The sequence below is a fragment of the Anomalospiza imberbis genome, chromosome 1 (genome assembly GCF_031753505.1).
Source record: "Anomalospiza imberbis isolate Cuckoo-Finch-1a 21T00152 chromosome 1, ASM3175350v1, whole genome shotgun sequence".
NCBI classification, from domain to species: Eukaryota; Metazoa; Chordata; class Aves; order Passeriformes; family Viduidae; genus Anomalospiza; species Anomalospiza imberbis.
Window position 1 is genome coordinate 41,237,449 of NC_089681.1, and position 17,425 is coordinate 41,254,873.

At 36.1% G+C, this 17,425-nt stretch overlaps 1 protein-coding gene and 1 long non-coding RNA gene across 6 annotated transcripts in view; both read right to left on the reverse strand.

Moving 5' to 3' along the window:
• The window catches only part of SNTG1 (syntrophin gamma 1), a 317,995-nt gene that overhangs the window by 182,175 nt on the left and 118,395 nt on the right, over positions 1-17,425 (reverse strand). The window lies entirely within an intron of this gene.
• On the reverse strand, positions 1,072-16,173 carry LOC137477855 (uncharacterized). Its single transcript, XR_011001239.1, has 2 exons — positions 15,961-16,173; positions 1,072-1,724 (listed from the first exon to the last, which is right to left on the reverse strand). It is a non-coding gene; the product is annotated as an uncharacterized lncRNA (long non-coding RNA).

Here is a 17,425-nt window from a genome sequence, read left to right on the forward strand (position 1 = left end):
AACAGACTGAAATGCTCAAAGGGAAAATAAATCAAACAACAAAATTATGAAACTGGTATCTCTAATTATAATCTCCCCTGAAAACATTTATCCTTCAAAACCAGTATGCCTGGATTATTTCCACTCATGAGCTTTTCTCAGGAAATTTCATCTATAGAAAAAGATAATGATAAATAACACATTTGCCCCATTAAAAATGAAACTTTATTTTCCTAAATGACTGGAAAAATTCCAGAAACAAAAAGTCTGTAATCATTGGCCAAATGATCAAAATTACATAAAATCTTGTGCTCTGAAGACAAGGTTTTAACTGAGAAAACTGGAGTGTAGAATTCCACTGATGCATCATAAGCATTGTAAGAGGGGTTTTTTATATGCATCAAGCCAAGCATTATACTATCTTTGGCCAGTATAATGTATAAAGTGCTTCAAAGCTACAGAAGTCTAGAATTCGCTGGGATACGATATTATAATGAAAAAACTCTCAAGATAAGAATGAAAAACTTACAGCTGACATTTAAAAAGACTGAAAAGACAGGACCCATGCTGCAGAAGTTTAAAGAGCAATGCAGCATGATGTGTGGCTCCATCTGTACATTTATAAATTATTCCGAGTCCTTATAGGCCATGTCCAAAGTACACTTTTTGTATCATTGACAAAAATTTAATTTTTTTGTAACCAGGACCAACATTTCATGGGTTTTTGTACATTTCAGATCAAAATATTTCCCAGTTATTCACCTACTCACATAAGAAATCAATATAGTAAACATCCAGCTAAAAAGCAAAAAAATACTCATAATCTTGATAATGACCTAGTTTGCTATAAGTTCCCACCTATTGAGGAAAATAATTTAGAAATTAAAAAAAAAAAAAAGTAACCACTTCCTGTTTGTTTCCTACAGCAAAATAGACCACAAAACAGACAAAAATATTTTATAGAGGAAACAATTACTGGAGATGGTATATAGTTATCTAAGAAGTTTTATTTGATTCAAATGTCAAAAGCTGCTATCTTTCCTCACACAGAATCATATGCAAATACACTGAGCAACAGCTGGATTACAAAAATTCTTGTATGGTAAATTCAATGTCTCTGAATTCAGTGTCTCTGTGATATATTTAATACATCATCCAGCAACTGGATGATCTGGAAGCCTCGAGGTCAGCAGCGCTTGTGCATACACTTCTGATATCTGCTTGTTCTGCAAGTCTGTGCCTCCTTGAAATGTCCATCATGCTGCCTTCAACACTATAACTGGGCAGTGCAAGCCTAGGAATCATTGCAATTTCTGACACTCAACAGTCCTTCAACTAGTACTGCATAATAGGCCTCAGGAGCTGTGACACTGCAAAACACAGAGAATCTCCTCAGATGTTGCAAGGGTGCTGAGAAATCTCCCAAGAATTTTAGCCAGGATATATTTAGTCTTTAAAGTATGAAAACACTTAGCTTATCTTTCTGTAAGAAGGTAAAATGAAACACTGGTAAATGTGTCTCTATCAATGTTGTACTTTTATTCTACTGTTTAAGAAGACCTGGCTGTCCTATTGGGGCATGAAACTATAAGAGAATGTTTATTCCTCCCTTAAGCATAGAAATTCTTCAAAAGCAGTTGCACCACCTCTGACTGTGAAGGATGAAAAGTGCTAGAGCACAATGGAAGTAATAATGAGTTTTCTGAAGTCAGACACGTCATGGTCCCAGATGCAGGCTCTGCAATCTAATAAAAAAAAAAAGAAATTAATCTAGACAGTAGATTCCTGTTGAATTTTTCCACTGTCACCTGCTGTTTATTGTCATGCTACATTATGAATAAGAGAAAGATTTAAAAGGCTTCAGCATTTATTAAATTCCTAATTGGAACCACAGATATTGAGATCTGAGACTACTTCAAGTCATTTTCCTTGATAAGCAAGCTCATCATAACATCCACAAAGAAGCTACTCAATAAATATGTATAAGCATTTGCTGAAGCAGAAAGCTGTTTCTCTCCACTCCATAAGAGTAAAAAGTTTTGGGTAGTTTCTTTAGTCCTAATTGTAGCTAAATCAATAGTCAGAAGTATGATCTGAGCCTGTACTGGTGGGCAGAGACAGATGTAAAATAGGAAATAAGTATGAAGTAGGAAACTTCTGTGAAGTTTCACAAACTCAAGGAAATGGAAAAGTTAGAACTATTTTCAACAGAGTATGTCTAAAAATTCCTAGTATATCTCTATCCAGCACATGCAATAACTCATACACAAATAGAATCATATAATAATCTGAGCTGGAAGGGTCATGAGGATCACCAAGTCACAGGACAGCCCCATGAATCAAATCTGGGAATTCCTGAGAGTATTGTCCAAACACGTTTAAACTCAGACAGGATTGGTGCTGTGACCACTTCTCTGGGTAGCATGCTTCAGTGCCCTAGCACCTTCTGGGTGAAAACTTTTTCCTGATATCAAGCCAAAACCTCCCCTGAAGCAGCTTCTGGCTGTTTCTGAGAGGAAAGAGATTGGTACTTTCCTCCACTTCGCCTCATGAAGATGTTAAAGACACAAAAAGGTCTCCCTAAAAGAAAAACTGCACAGAAATTTGCTTGACAGAGAAGGAAATAAAGGTGTGTATTCCTGACTGAGAGCTTACAAAATACAGCAGAAAAAGTGATTTAGATATGCAGGCCCCTACATTTTTCAAAAAGCAGTATGTGCCCTACATATACTCTATATCAATATCCAGTATTATCAGACCTTCTGCAACAAGATTTAGGTATTCACATAGATGAATACCCTTACAGTACAAAAAAAAAAAAAAAATTGACATTTAAAGCCATGTTTTGCTTTTCATTAATGAGTCATTATTTTCCTGTCAAGTAGCACTGTAAGGCCTTGAAAGCAGTATCTGCTAAGTGTCTCCCACTGTGATGACTGCCAATTTATTTTACTACTCTACCACTCATGCACAGACTTCCTTCTTTGAACTCAACCAACTCTCCATACTATCTTCCTTTCTAAAGTACAGCTCAGAAAATCAAAAGCAGGATGGAGAAAAGAAAATAAAAAAGAAAAGGAATCTGGCACTGTTTCAGGATGACCCTTTTGAGCAGCTGCCTGGATCTGAGATCCCATGTTTTGAAGCTGAAGGGTGAACAGAATTTTTGCAGGCAAGGCAGAAAAGAAATGGTGATCACACTGCCAGGACATGAGGCAAATTAATACCAATGAGATAAAGAACAAAATGCTGCAGGTAAAAGAAATGGTAAATTCTGAGTTTTTAGATCTAGATAGCAACCTAGAGGCAAACAGATGTGATTTGTTGAAAACACAGACTCCTCTACAAGGAATCTTATCTTCTATGTAATTTTCAAGTTGTCATACTTAAGCTTATGATTTTATTGCCCTTAGAGCTGAAAATATCCTCAGGGAAAACACTAGTCTGAAAGCAAATTGAATTGCAAGCATTTTAATATAAATCTGCTTCATTCAGTATGGTCCCCCCATTCAAATGACTCTTGGTTGATACAAAGCAATTCTGATACTGACTCTCAATAAAATATGACAGGGTACATAATACCGATAGGCCTGAATCCCACTACTTGTCTGACCATAAAAACCTTGGGGACACAACTCAATATACCTAAATCCTACCAGTCTTCACTTTGCATACAGTTAATAGGGCTTAATTCTGAAATAGTCAGTCCAACCAAAGTAGACTAGATTATTTTCTGTACATTTTCAGAGTTATCTGCTTTCTCTTCTTGTTGCAATGGGAAGCTTTGGCTTATCCTTTATAACTAGAATTTCCATATATTTGAAAAGAGAAAAAGAAAACATTATGTATAGGAAAATAAAGAGGAACACTCCCTCTGTCAATCTGATTAGTAAAAATATTCTAGATATGCAGCTGAATAACTTAATAACAGTAACAATAATTACTATTAGTAGTACTATTAGTATCAATCATTACATGTACAAAATTCAATTCATACACAAATAAAATCAAATTTTAAAAAGTCAATTCACATTTAGAAGCCAAACCTTTCCTTTTTCATTGCAGCAGTTAAAAAGGAGCCTATACAGATTTGCTTAAGAATCTTGGAGTTAAGCATACAAAACTGTGCAAAAAGGAAGACTAGAATAGCAGCATTTCTAGGAGATATTAAAAATAAGTTCTTTATTGTCTTCCTGTAGTATGAAGTGGATAAAATGAGCAGCTCATCTATTTTTTTCTGAAGTGGAGACGGAGAGAGAAGTAGTGTTAAAAGAGAAACTGACTGCTGACAGTGAAGCTCCATTAATCTCTAAAGAACCAAGTAAATCTAAGTTAATTGCAGATAAACATTATCTCACAGTGGAACAAATAGTCCTAATGTTTACCTGGTCCAACAGGTGCTTTTCCCTCTAGTTTCTCTCTCTTCAAAGCTCTCAGTGATGTTTAGACATTGGTGAGGCAGCATTAATATTTACAGTCACAGTTTCACTGTAGATGTATGGACTGTAGCTCTCAATAGTGGTACAATTTTTTTTTTGTATTGATACACTATATCTGGTTCTTTCCAGACATTGAATCTCAGGAACAGTGAGATGAAAAGCTTGTTTTTATAGAAACATTTTAAGACAAACACCATTAGTTCTTGGTGAGCATCAATGAAAGTCATAGAATCATAAAATCATTTGGGCTGGAAAAGACTTCTCAGGTCATCATTAACACAGCACTACCAAGTCCACTCATAAAAAATGTCCCTAAGTACCCCTGAAAATTGTATCTTAGGCTATGTCTGTTTGTGGGGTTGTGTCAGGAATTTGCCAGTACAGGATAGCAGAAAATCTATAATCTAAGGCAAACAATCCCAGCTACAGATAGGAGGGCTTGCAACTGTGCTTTGCAGCACAACATCATGAGCAGACCTATGGAGTTCCCTGTCATAAGAAGGCTCATGCCAGTCAATTTTACAGTGTTAAACTGGGTCTTTATGAAAAATATCATACAGAAATGCTCTTGTCCGTGTAGTACACTTATGCTGTCTGATTATTTTTATTCCACAAATAAGGAAAATAAAACAATAGGTTACTGGGTTCAGAACTGGATTCAGTTTCCTCTTCAATACAAACTTAAATTGTGTTTTAAATTAAAACATTTAGATCTAACTTTATAACAAGAGATCCAAAATACATCTTCAGCTTACTTCAAACCCTGCCAGCAGTAGCAGGTAGAAAATACCAAACCTTCTGTCTGGGCAGTTCTTTCAGCATCTATAAGTGTTTGTTTTACGTTTTTGCACCTATAAGGTTTACATTCAGGTATCTCTATTTTAACCAGGATAAGCAAACACCCCCTGAGCTCATATCCATGACCTTTTCAGAGCCAGCAAGTAGAGTCGCTTCCAAGACACAGTCAGACAGAATTTCTCAGAAAACAGCAACCTGCGCAGACTCCATAGTTCAGGTAATACTACCTACACAGACAGGTTTTTATGATGCAGCTGAAAAATCCACCTTGTATTGTGTACAGCTCTTTTTCTTTTACTCACAAAAAGCAGACTTTATTATAGAAATCTACTACTATTTCCAAACCACAACATATTTCAGTGGCAGAAAGAGATTATGATGTTTATTGACAATTTTGGAGATTTCAGGCTAAGCGAGGTGCCCTTGAACTTTGCTTATATGGACAGAATGAAGTTTTTGAACAGATAAAATGGATTGAAGCTAAGCCTTAATAGCCTTAGTTTTGCTTTTGCTGAAGAGAGTTTGTATGAAAAGCTTCAAAAGACTGTAGACATTTAAAAATCACAAAAGAAAGACACATTATGTGTTAGTAACAAAGTTGATAAGAGATAAAAAACCCCATCTAGGCTAGGAAAATATTTTCTAATGTAATCACTTGAAGGACAATGGACATTCATGAGAAGACTAATAACTTTTAACATAAAACTCATCAGTATATTGATATAAAGGCAGTTTTAAAGCATCATGACAGTTGCATAGTAACAAGAGAGATTAAATGAGATCTGAATACTGTGGGGCACAGGTAATTTAGAAAAATGAAAAAGAACAAAGCATGAAAAAAATGCTTTACTACTATCCTGAAAAAAAGTAATTTTGATAGGGAATGTGAAAGAAACACAAATAATGGAGAATTACAATAGCTGGATAATCAAGAAAAAAGATAACAGTAAACTACTATGGAAAATCCAAATAATTAGTATGTAATTAACATAATACAGATTACAAAAAATTAATTTATAATTGGAATATATTTATATGTATTAAATATAAACCAGAGAAGAATATTAATGAGGGGACATAGTAAAAAATTGCAGTACAAGAAAGTCTAAATAATGTAACATATTAAGAAAAAGACCAAAATAAAACGAAACCCACAAAAAAAACCCTTGAGTAAATTTTCAGTGAAAAATTTTGTAACTGGAATCTGAAATGAAGATCTGTAAAATCAACCATCATGACCTACTTGGACATATGAGGCTGTTTGACGAAAATAAAATAACTTTAGGAAACAAGAAGTTTAAAACTACACTTCTTAACTACAGCCAAATAGATTTAGGAAACATGCCCGAAATAGCCATTATTTCATAGTGAAAAAGGGTAATATAGGTAGGAAGCAGTACAGAGAAAGTTAAAGATCTTAGCCCGTGATAATAGTTACAAAATATATTTTTACTTCTAGCTGAGGGGATCTCCACTAACATGAAAACAATTAAGAACCAACTGAAGCTACAGAAATGTCTGACTTGTAATGAACACAGGCTCAGATGTCTAGAAGTCCAGACTGAAACATGAAAACATAATAAAGTGGAGACAGGAGTCTATTACACTGCAGTATGAGAGGAGGTATAGAGGGGACCTGATGTTAGAAAATTAACTTGACTCAAGTAAAGACACACCTTAGAAATTACATTCCTTTTATATATTCCAAATATATTTCCAAAGTAATAGATATTTAAAAATATTCCTGCCTCAAACTACAAGGATAGACTAAATTATTTACAAATACTTTCTAGGAAATTATTGTCACAGTACTCTGGCAACAGGGGAATCAAAATTGGAATCAATAAGAACTTAAATTTAAGCGGAATATTTCTTTCATGACAATTATCTTGCTTTTTTCTTGTTTTTATTCAAGGAAGATAAATGTTTGCTAAGTTAACCAGACTAAGAAAGACTTTTGTCTTCAGCCACTAAAAATTCCTCATAATGGAATATTACTATAGGCCAACTGGTTGCAGACATGCATTTTAAAATGTTCACACTAAAGATATATGATGGACATACCACCCTCCTTAGTATCAGCAGTGAACATTAACTTAATATTGTACCAAATCTGATCAATCAGCCTCTTCCTCCCCTTGCTTATAACACCATAGGCTGGCAACAAGTTCTCCTGCTTGAGATTTCACAGTGAGTGAGTGATGCTTGAGGTGATGGGTGATCCCAGACATGCATCCTGAGCAGCTTTCAGTTCCTCAAGAAAGGTAGATGCTCCTTTCCTTCCCTCTTTCCCCTTTCACTCTGAATCTCTATTTCCATGTGAAGAACATTTGGCTGTATGGGCCTCTAGGGAGGAGCTGCTATGCAGGGACTGGAGAGGCAAAGTACATGTCAATACAGTACATATCAAGAGGCAACTTGAAAAGGAGTCTCAGATACCAACTGAACTGACAGTGGAATTCAGCTGGCTCCCTGTGTTCAAAATCTGGTACTTAGATTTTAAATGGGATTGTTAACTGCTGTATTTTTATGGTATACTGAGAGAGTAAAAAAAAAAAATTAAATTCTTAAAAATTACAGTAGGAGCATCACTAGAACATACACAAACCTATGACATACAAAACCAAGACCTTAGCCTTTAGATACTGAATGTGGCAGACTGTTGCCTGTCTGCAAATGTCATTTCAGAATGACAAAGTCCATGTAGTTAGACTATAGCACTAGCGGATCTGCATATTGAGAATATCCGTAACAGAATCGATGCAAGCACACGTTTCATGGGAAAAAAAAAAAAATAACCCAAACAAATTCTTATTTGTCCAGCAAATACAGACACAATTTCTAAAATACCCAGCCGTGGGTTTAATCATCTGGAAAGCATCCAAAGCACCCTACCAAGAATGCAATTAGTCTGCAAATAGGGTAGGTCTAACCACTTCTGCCTGGCTGGTCCTCTCCATTTCCTAAGTACCTACCTCTACAGGGAGTCTACATCATGTAAGCAGCTACCAGGTGGAAGTTATGTATACTCTTCAGTATTGGACCAGTGACTGTTTTGAATAAATTAGATTGATCAAAAATGAAATGGTTTTCACAGTGGCCTGTTATTTCTTTATTTCTAGCTATTAATTCAAGTGAGGATGCCAAACCACTTTGAATGGAAAGTCTGGAAAGATCCTCAAATGAACCTTGCCAGTGCAGTGATTATGCCCTGCTGATAATAAGTTAATTCAAATATCAGATTATTAATCACAGATTCAATCCAGAATTACATAACAAGTACTTTTTTTTTTTTTTTTTTTTTTACTATGTTATCAGCATAACTTTTTTCCTCCCCTATAGCAGAAAAAATCCCCTAGTCCCATGTTATGGAATTACAACAACATTTTGCAATGTAGATAAACTTCTCTGGAAGGGTACTCTCTGTGTTATTAGCAACCACAGACAGCTCTGCTGTCCCTTTGTTGATAGACATATGCTTCCAAAACAATTCAGTCCTACACTTGACTCATGCGGAGTCCATATGAATATCTAGAAGGCTAATATATACATATAGCCAGCCAATCAGAACAAAAGTATCAGCATTGTTTCAGGTTCATCTTCAGGTGTTTTATTAGCAGATTTTCATTTAAGTCTTCAACTAACAAGCATAAACAAAGTTAGATAACCCTTTAGTATGCTTTTTTCCCTGCACAAAAATATGAAAATAATCAGGATCCAAGGAAAGCATAAAATGTAGCAGGAAAATGAGATATTTAAATTTATCAAAATATGTTAACCCAAATGGGTAGTAAATAGCATTACAAGTAAGTACTGGTATTTCTCATCCTTCTTTTAAGAGTTATTCAATGTCCAGACTAAACGTAAATATATTTCATTTTCCTACAAGTATGATTTGAATTTTAAGTTTATACCTATAGATGGTGAATGAGACACTCCATTTTTACTTTTATTTGACAGGCACATCATTGAGTAAAAATTGATTCTCATTTTCCACATAGCACCACTGGCCTTTAAGTACAGTATTCATCTAAAGAGATGCCTTACTTCCATCTTTCAGCAGCCTTACACTAGTGATGATAATTGACAAAACAATTAATCAGGTTGTATGTCTACCCTAAGTTTTACATATACACACACAAAAAAAAGCTGTATCTGTATCTACCACTACACATGCATGCACACACATACACCACCCCTGCTCACCTGTCCAAAGCATGGCCTACATCAAGCTGCAAAGCCACCCCAAAAGAACAGCCAACAAATTCTTAAAAGATTGGCACAGCCCTATCTGGAACTCAGTTTAAAAACCTTTTTAATACAGTCACATTTTCACAGCAAAGCCAGACGAGCACACAGACATGTATATTAAGAAAATACCCAAGTTAAAAAACTCCACCCGAGTATAGCCTTAATCCAACTTAAAGACTATTTTGTCTCAAGAAAACTGTATTTGGTGCAAAGGATCAATTTTTTACCAGCCTTGCTAAAAACTATAAAATAAAGAAATAAAAAGTATTTGTCTCTTTCAGGTCTCAGAAAATCGTAGGTGATAGGCATTTTTTTCACAATCACCTTAGCTTTAATTTAGATAAAACACAAAACAGTGGCTGGTCCTTTCACAATCCATTTTGAAGAATATAAAATATTTTATGGCACAAGATAAGGAAAATTAACTGAAAATTTCTCCTCACTGTTCTAACAGTTGCTTACAGAAATCCTATTCACCACCTCATCCTTAGGATTTTTCTTTTACATGTGATATATTTCATTCATTACAGAGCTGAAATCTACACAAGATTACCTTTCATCCAGGCACTCCTGGCCAGTCTCTGTTCTCTAAGGTACATTTGCTATTACAGGACAGAAACAAGGACAGGACAGCAGTTTCGATAAAGCAGTTAATATATGTGAATTATTCTTAGTAAGGGATGGTATCTGTTACTTAGCTTTCATAAATTATTTTTCTTAAAACACAAATTAAATTAAAAAGGATGAACAAGTCAGAAAATGAAAGCCAGATGATCACACTGGATTCAAGAAGACATTAATGCTAGAATAATTTTGAAGGCATTGACTACTCTTGTTGCTAAGGCTGTTAATTAAATGCAAATATTCTGCTTGATTTAAAATTTTTAAAGTGCAGGATGTGTAAATATTTTCAGGGCCTTCTAAGTGCCTCTTTACCAGTTTATTCTAATGTAAATTACAAATTATTACAACAGATACACTGTGTATGCACAAGGACTTATTATCTTCCCATCCAAGCAATTAAAAAGCAACATAAACATATACAGCAGTATATAAAACAAAACAGGCAACTATTTCTTCTGGAATATTATGTTTACTCATATACTTACTCTTTTATCAGTGTGATAAAATCCAATTTCTCAAAATGATAAGCATTTTCCTTTTTTTTTTTAATATTCGCAATTTACCCAATGTCAAAGAATGATCACTCTGAAAATAAAATAAAGATGAGTATACAATCAAACCTTTTAAATACTTGACAAATTTATGATTTGAGATTTCTTTTCTGATTAACTTATACCTATTCCTTAAAATAAGGAAGACAGATCAATTAAATCTATGCACAAGAACTTCTCAGCAATATCAGGCCTTCCATAATGGAGTGGCAGAGGTTGAATTCTTTTCTTTAAGCCACTTTCTAACAACTGTACAAAGTAAGTAGGTTACATCTTGGAGATGCATCATATGTCTATACATACATTTACCTGGGAACTGGTTCTCCACATTGTTTTTGTCTTCCCTCAAGGTAAAACCTTTTCCCTCTCTTACTGGAGAGCATTTATTTTACTAGTTTGGCTTTTTTCAAGACAGATGCAAAATTATATGCCATGATTCAAAAAAAACCCCAAAACAGAACAAAAAAGCCACATAAAGTTCCTTTTTATCTCATTCAAAATTCAAATATTTCGAAGGAGGATTACTTTTCACTCTTTCCAAACATAGTGAAGGTGTCAGATTGCTGACCCAACTGCGCATTTCTCAAACACAGCAGTGCAAAGCACCTCAAGCAATCAAGAAATCACAAACTACCAAAGCCATCTTTGTCTTTTTGAACGATGTAACCATTAAGTCTGCTGATTCAGCAGGCTTTCTTGCAGCTTGTGGAAGGCAGTAGGTATCTTCCCTATGGGATAATGTGCACAACAACTGCAGAAACAGACCTTATTACAACACGCCACTGAGTACTTTTGCCCATGTTTCAAACAGAAGAAAGACCCAGTACTTGAGACAGGGAGAGAAGCTCTTGGAGGATACACTAACTGAACAGTGTCAAAAAGCTCTGGGGAAGCTGAAGATAACAGAAAAACACTTTGATGCTTGGTAATCCAAAAAAGTTTTTATATCATCATAAGCTAAACCAACTCAAACACAGACTCTGGTAAATCTCCAACAAATATAAATCCTGTCTTACCTTTCCAGATCACAACATTCAATAAGGAGTACAATTTGTGGTACGGAGATGATGTTCATGGCCAGACCCATTCTTTAACCTTACTGCAGACCATAATTTTCTACTGAGTAATTGATTATTTTTACACTAAATCATCATTCTTTTTTGTTACAAGGAATTGAGGAGGAAAAAAATATGTGTTGTGGAAACAGAACAGAGCTGTGACTTAGAAAATGTGCAAACACATCTCTCAGTGGGATTTTGTCACCACAATCACAGCAGTATTGCTGTAAATAGCTTCTCTTTAGCTGAGTTGCTCAGGTTTCAGAATGACATTATTAGAATTAAATGGTACTTTGGAAGCTAGCAATTTATGTTATAAATTCTCTGTTGTTTTCCTGAAGCTTTAAAAGGAAAAGTGCAACTTGTTTTAGACTTTCTGTAAATAGGAAAAGTTTCACTGAAACTTTCAAATTATAGTCTTCAGAAGTCAAATAGAAGTGCTTGTGACAGACACAGTTTGAAATCTTAACTGTTTATGGCAAGATATATTTTACATGTACTCAGAATGTAAGATTTCAAAAGTTTTTAGAAAGGTTGTAAGGTAGAAAAGTTCAGCATGTACGCATAGCTGATGAAGATTTATTTGGAGACATGAAAATACCTGGGGCTGGCAAAAAAATTTATGTGATAAAGATGGTACATTAGGTCAGAGGTAGCTAAAAGTGAATTTCAGATTCTTCAGGGATATTCTCGTTTTAGTCAATAAAGGGCAAATGGTCATTCTCTTGTTCCATTTCTCTCTGAAGGCTTCAGTGAAGTTGACCAGAAGGTAAGGTTGTACTTCATGACCAGAACAGACAGGTTCCAGGCAAACTGCATAAAAGACCTCTCATATGTGATCTCCCTTGTATGCAACTATTTTTTTATCTTTTTCAGAAGTTAAAGGCTGCTTGCAGAAGAAGTACTGTCACAGCACAGTCTTAAGTACTAACAGGCAAGTAACACTGTCCTACCTACTCAGTACATCTACTACAGTCCACCAAACTGGTCCAAGTGCTTTGAAGAAAATCTGGTCACTAGTAAAGAATAAGCATCCAAAACTTGAAACAAAAATTAATTTTCCTCCTCCCCTCCTCCCCTGAAGAACAAGCTACCCCATGGGAAAACTTCCTTGAATTGAAAGATCAGTGACAAATGGTACTAAGGTCTTAGTTCAATTGTACTATTAAGTTTTTTTGCCAAAGCTCAGTTTTTATGTATTTCTTTTAAAGTGATTTGTACTTCCTCTCAACTAAGAGATTTCTCCCATTTATAAAACTCTTATCTGTTAATCACCTCATTATCCTCCCACGGTACAGCTAAGAATTTCCTGGAGATATTGGGAATATTTGAGTACCTAGAAACTCCCTAAATATGTAAAGCTATAAAGCAATTAAACATGAAGCTTGACCATGCTACTTTATTAAATGTAAGTTCTACAGTGTATAGTAATGAAGTCAAGTGTTTTGCTGTCATCTTTATGTTGGGAATCTCCAAAATGAGATTGAGAATAAATGAAGTCTCCTAAAGCACCAGATAAGGACTGAAATAAATTACTTTACCTTCTAAGAAAAAATAATTCTCTTTGGAGAACTGCAGTTTTTGCATACAATGCCAAATAAAGTCTTTGAGAGCATAAACATACCCCAGAATATTTGGGAATTAAGGACAGTGGGGTGAAGTCTTTTGCTGACATAAAGAAACATAACATGTATGTATTATAAAGAAAAAGCTTCAAGCAGAAAACTCCTACTCCAATGCATGCATTTCTCCTTCTAGAGAGAAGACAGGCGAATAAACAATATATGACTTGACACAGAACATAAAGATATGCAATTTACCATGATGCAATAAAGGAAAAAAAGAGAATTAGAAAGGTTGAAAACAACCATATTTTCTGGGTTTGTTTGGCTCTCCCCTCATTCCAACTCACTTTCAGCTGTATTTCCACTTTTCAGATAAAAATGAAAAGGGTATTTGTATACCTAGGAATTCATCTAGTTATTCTAACCATGAATATTACTTACCACCCCTGTCCTGACTATGTCCTTAGCTACTCAAAAAAATATACTTTTGCTCAAGGTGCAATGATGTCATCCTTTCTACAACATAAAAGATGAAAAGGCAAGAAAGTGAGCAAAACAACATCCATTATTTCACTGGATGTTGAAGAAGAAACAAAAGCTGAACTGAGAAAGTTATGTGTCTTCAATAATTAGAAGGCAGGCTAAGAAACTACATATAATTTACATAACTTATAGACCTCACTTCAAAAAGAAATTTATTGCAATTAGGATTTGGGGTTTTCCTGTAGTAAAAGATGTTCATAAAAGTTTTATGAAATCCAACCATAAAATTTGCAGATACAAGATGCAAGGTAAACCAGCATAATATGAAGATTTCACTACCATCCCATGCAAAGTTTCCACTGTTTTCAATAGCTTTGCTTTAATTGAGTGTTGCTTAGAAAATCTACCACTACCATTCTATTATCACATATCAGCAAGCAGAAGAGCACTTTTGCCTATGTTGAAAAATAATCCCTGGGCTGGAAAAAAGGTCAAGGGAACAGCAGATGCAAATAAAAGAAAAAGTCATTACTAGGCTAATAACATGAAAGGCATGTATGGAGTAAAGCATAAACAAACTAAAGTTATAAAAGAGAAAGATATTCTCTGCCTAAATAACTTCTATGGAGACAAGGTCTATCTAGTTTGGGGGGATTTGTGAGGCTAAGCTGCAGTAAGAGCACCACAGCTGTCAGTTACTGTACAAATTAAGTACAAGATGATGAACAATGAAGGATGATTTGCCGCATTCTGCACTTGGATATCTTGCTGACACATAAAATCTCCACTGCTATCATGTACACCAGCCCATCACAGAAGGGCTACACTCACAAAAAAGGATAAATACACCCAGTCATTACATAGGGCTATTTGCACGTCTCTACACTTTTCATATCTTAATACCTCTATATTTAAAATGTTACAGACATCAAAGGAAATTACAAGAAAATAAAGTTTTAAGGACTAAGTGTTCAGTGCCTTTTGTTTGCCTCTACTTCAGGCACAGAAATAGAAAGATTTTGCAGAGGATCTGATCAAAGGACTTATAAAGAAGTAAACAAGGATTTCAAAATCAGATGGTGAGGAGTTACATCCTAGGTATCAAGGAGGAAAGAAGGTCCTGATCTCTTAGAGCTAGATTTGGTATAAAGGGGTGAATGCAGAATGAATTGGTTATTTAATAAGCAACATTGATTGACATAATAAATCAGACCTATATCATATGAAAAGGCCAGTCACAGACAGATCAATGCCATTTAAGCCATCTTCATTTTAATTTCCACCTCTTCTGACTGCATTTTGAAAGGAAGGACAAAAACAGGCATCAAAATTAAACCTTCTTTTTCTCTGGGCTTTTTAGAAACTTGCGAGTCCTCAAGGGCACGTTCTTTGAAGGTTCTGGTCCCTTCTAAAGCTAATTAGGGTCACTAGTCCTATTCTCATATTTCTCCACCAGACCAAAACACCATCCAGATGAATTGCCCTACGTCCATAGACATCATAAAATTGATGCAGTTTTTCAGGGAAATATCTAGGATGGAAATCACAGCCCACAAGAAACACCACTCCCACAAGAACCCTAATATCATATAATCATAGTATCATTTAAGTTAGAAAACTTTAAAATTCATGATATCCAACCACAACCTAACACTGCCAAGTCCAGTACTAAACCATGTCCTTAAATGCCACATCCACACACCTTTTAAATGACTCCAGGGACTGTGACTCACCCTGGACTGAGTCATCGTTTCCCTTGAGGTAGGCTGTTTAGATGCTTGACAACCCTTTCAGTGTAGAAATTTTTCCCAATATCTAATCTTAACCTCCACTGGAACAACTTGAGGACACTTCTTTGGTTCTCTCAATTGTTACCTTGGAGAAGAGACTGACCACCACTTCACTACAACCTCCTTTTAGGTGGTGATAAAGTCTCCCCTGAGCCTCCCTTTCTCAGCATTAACATCCCCAGCTCCCTCAGCCACTCCTCATCAGACCTTTGCTCCAGACCCTTCACCAGCTCTGTCGTCCTTCTCTGGACATGCTCCAGCAACTCAGTGTTTTTTCCTGAACTGAGAAACCCAAAACTGGACAAGGATTCAAGGTGTGGCCTCAGCAGTACCAAGTATAGGAGAATGATCACTGTCCTGGTCCCTCTGGCTACACTATTTCTGTTAAAGGCCAGGATGCCACTGGCACCAGCTGGGCACACCTCCCACAGGAGTGTTCACCACTGCTGGCTGGTGCTGGTGTCCGGTAGAGCAGGGCACAGCCCACAGATGGCACTGGGACAGCAGTGTGTACCCACCAGGAGCTCGGCCTGGACAGTTCTATCAGTTATGGTAGGTGCAAAACTTAAAAGAGGTCATGGCTTTCATGCAGGTGGGTACCATTGCTTCCTGGTCAAGCTGGCAGAACTTCATCACCTTTCCTGCGCCCTTGCACTCAAACTGCCATGCCACAGCCATGTCCTGTTTGCAGTCCTGGGTGTTTACATATCTTAAGGGCTTCCTTTTATGTCTGGAGGGCTTGGCCAACATTGCTTCTGGCCCTGCCCAGGTCCTACCAACCACTGAGTCACAAGCTGTGAGCTCTTGATGGCTGTTTCGGATCCTGGAGGATCTGCTGCCCAGCAAGGAAAAGCTGGCTAGCTCACCAACAGACAGATCTATCTGATTTATCTGAACAGTCAAGATGAGTGGGATTGTACCTGTAAGCCCTGCCTTTACCTAATTGCTGATGTTACTGATTTTTTGACACTGATACATGTGCTGCTGGGACAATATTGTTTTATGAACCTTTTTCACAAGCACAACTAGCAAACCTGCCAAGCTGCTTATAAGCTCATATCATCTCCTGTAAAGTCATTCATTCCTTCTGAGACAAATTCTCCTGAACTACTACTCCAGCTTACACATGCTGGGCACACTCTGCTATCAGTTACAAACTCTCAAGAAGCCACACAAGCCACTAAACTTCATACTACTTCTTTCAAATGCCTCAGCTTTCAAACACATTACCTTGTCTTGCACTTGCCACATCATGTACAGCTCCATGTGTGACTGCTTTATTTACTTTTTGTTGGGGTCTAACTTTGACCTCAGTATTTCTTTCCAGATCAGATCTCCATTTTAATGTTCCATTGTGCCCTGAGTTTTGCCAGAGAGACTGGCATGAAAGATAGCTACTGGAAGCTACCTGAACATAAAGTGCCCTGGCCTAAAGAGTGGGGTGATTTTAACTGTGGTCATGAGAAATGACAAACATCAGAACCGAAGAAAAAAAAAATCTTTAAGGATTTAGAGAAAGACCAGAAGAATGTTGCACATGCAAGAAGAAATGGTGAATACCACTTTTAAGGTATTGAATCAGAGACATAGAAGAATATGACTGGCAGAGGAGAGCATGGTAAATAGCCTTGGGAATCTGGAGAGAGTTCAGAGCTAAAACACCCAAAGGAAAGACAATCCATTCAAGAAAGTCTTTGACTGCCTCTTTACATCTGAGCAATGTCCATTGCTGTCCAGCATGAATATTACAGAATTATATATAATTTTATTACATTCATATTTTAGTATAAAAACAACTTTCTTTTTTCCTAGTATTTAACAATTATGGTTTCCTTGTAACACATTAATTAACAGCAATCAAGCAACTTAGGTATCAAAGCAGAACTT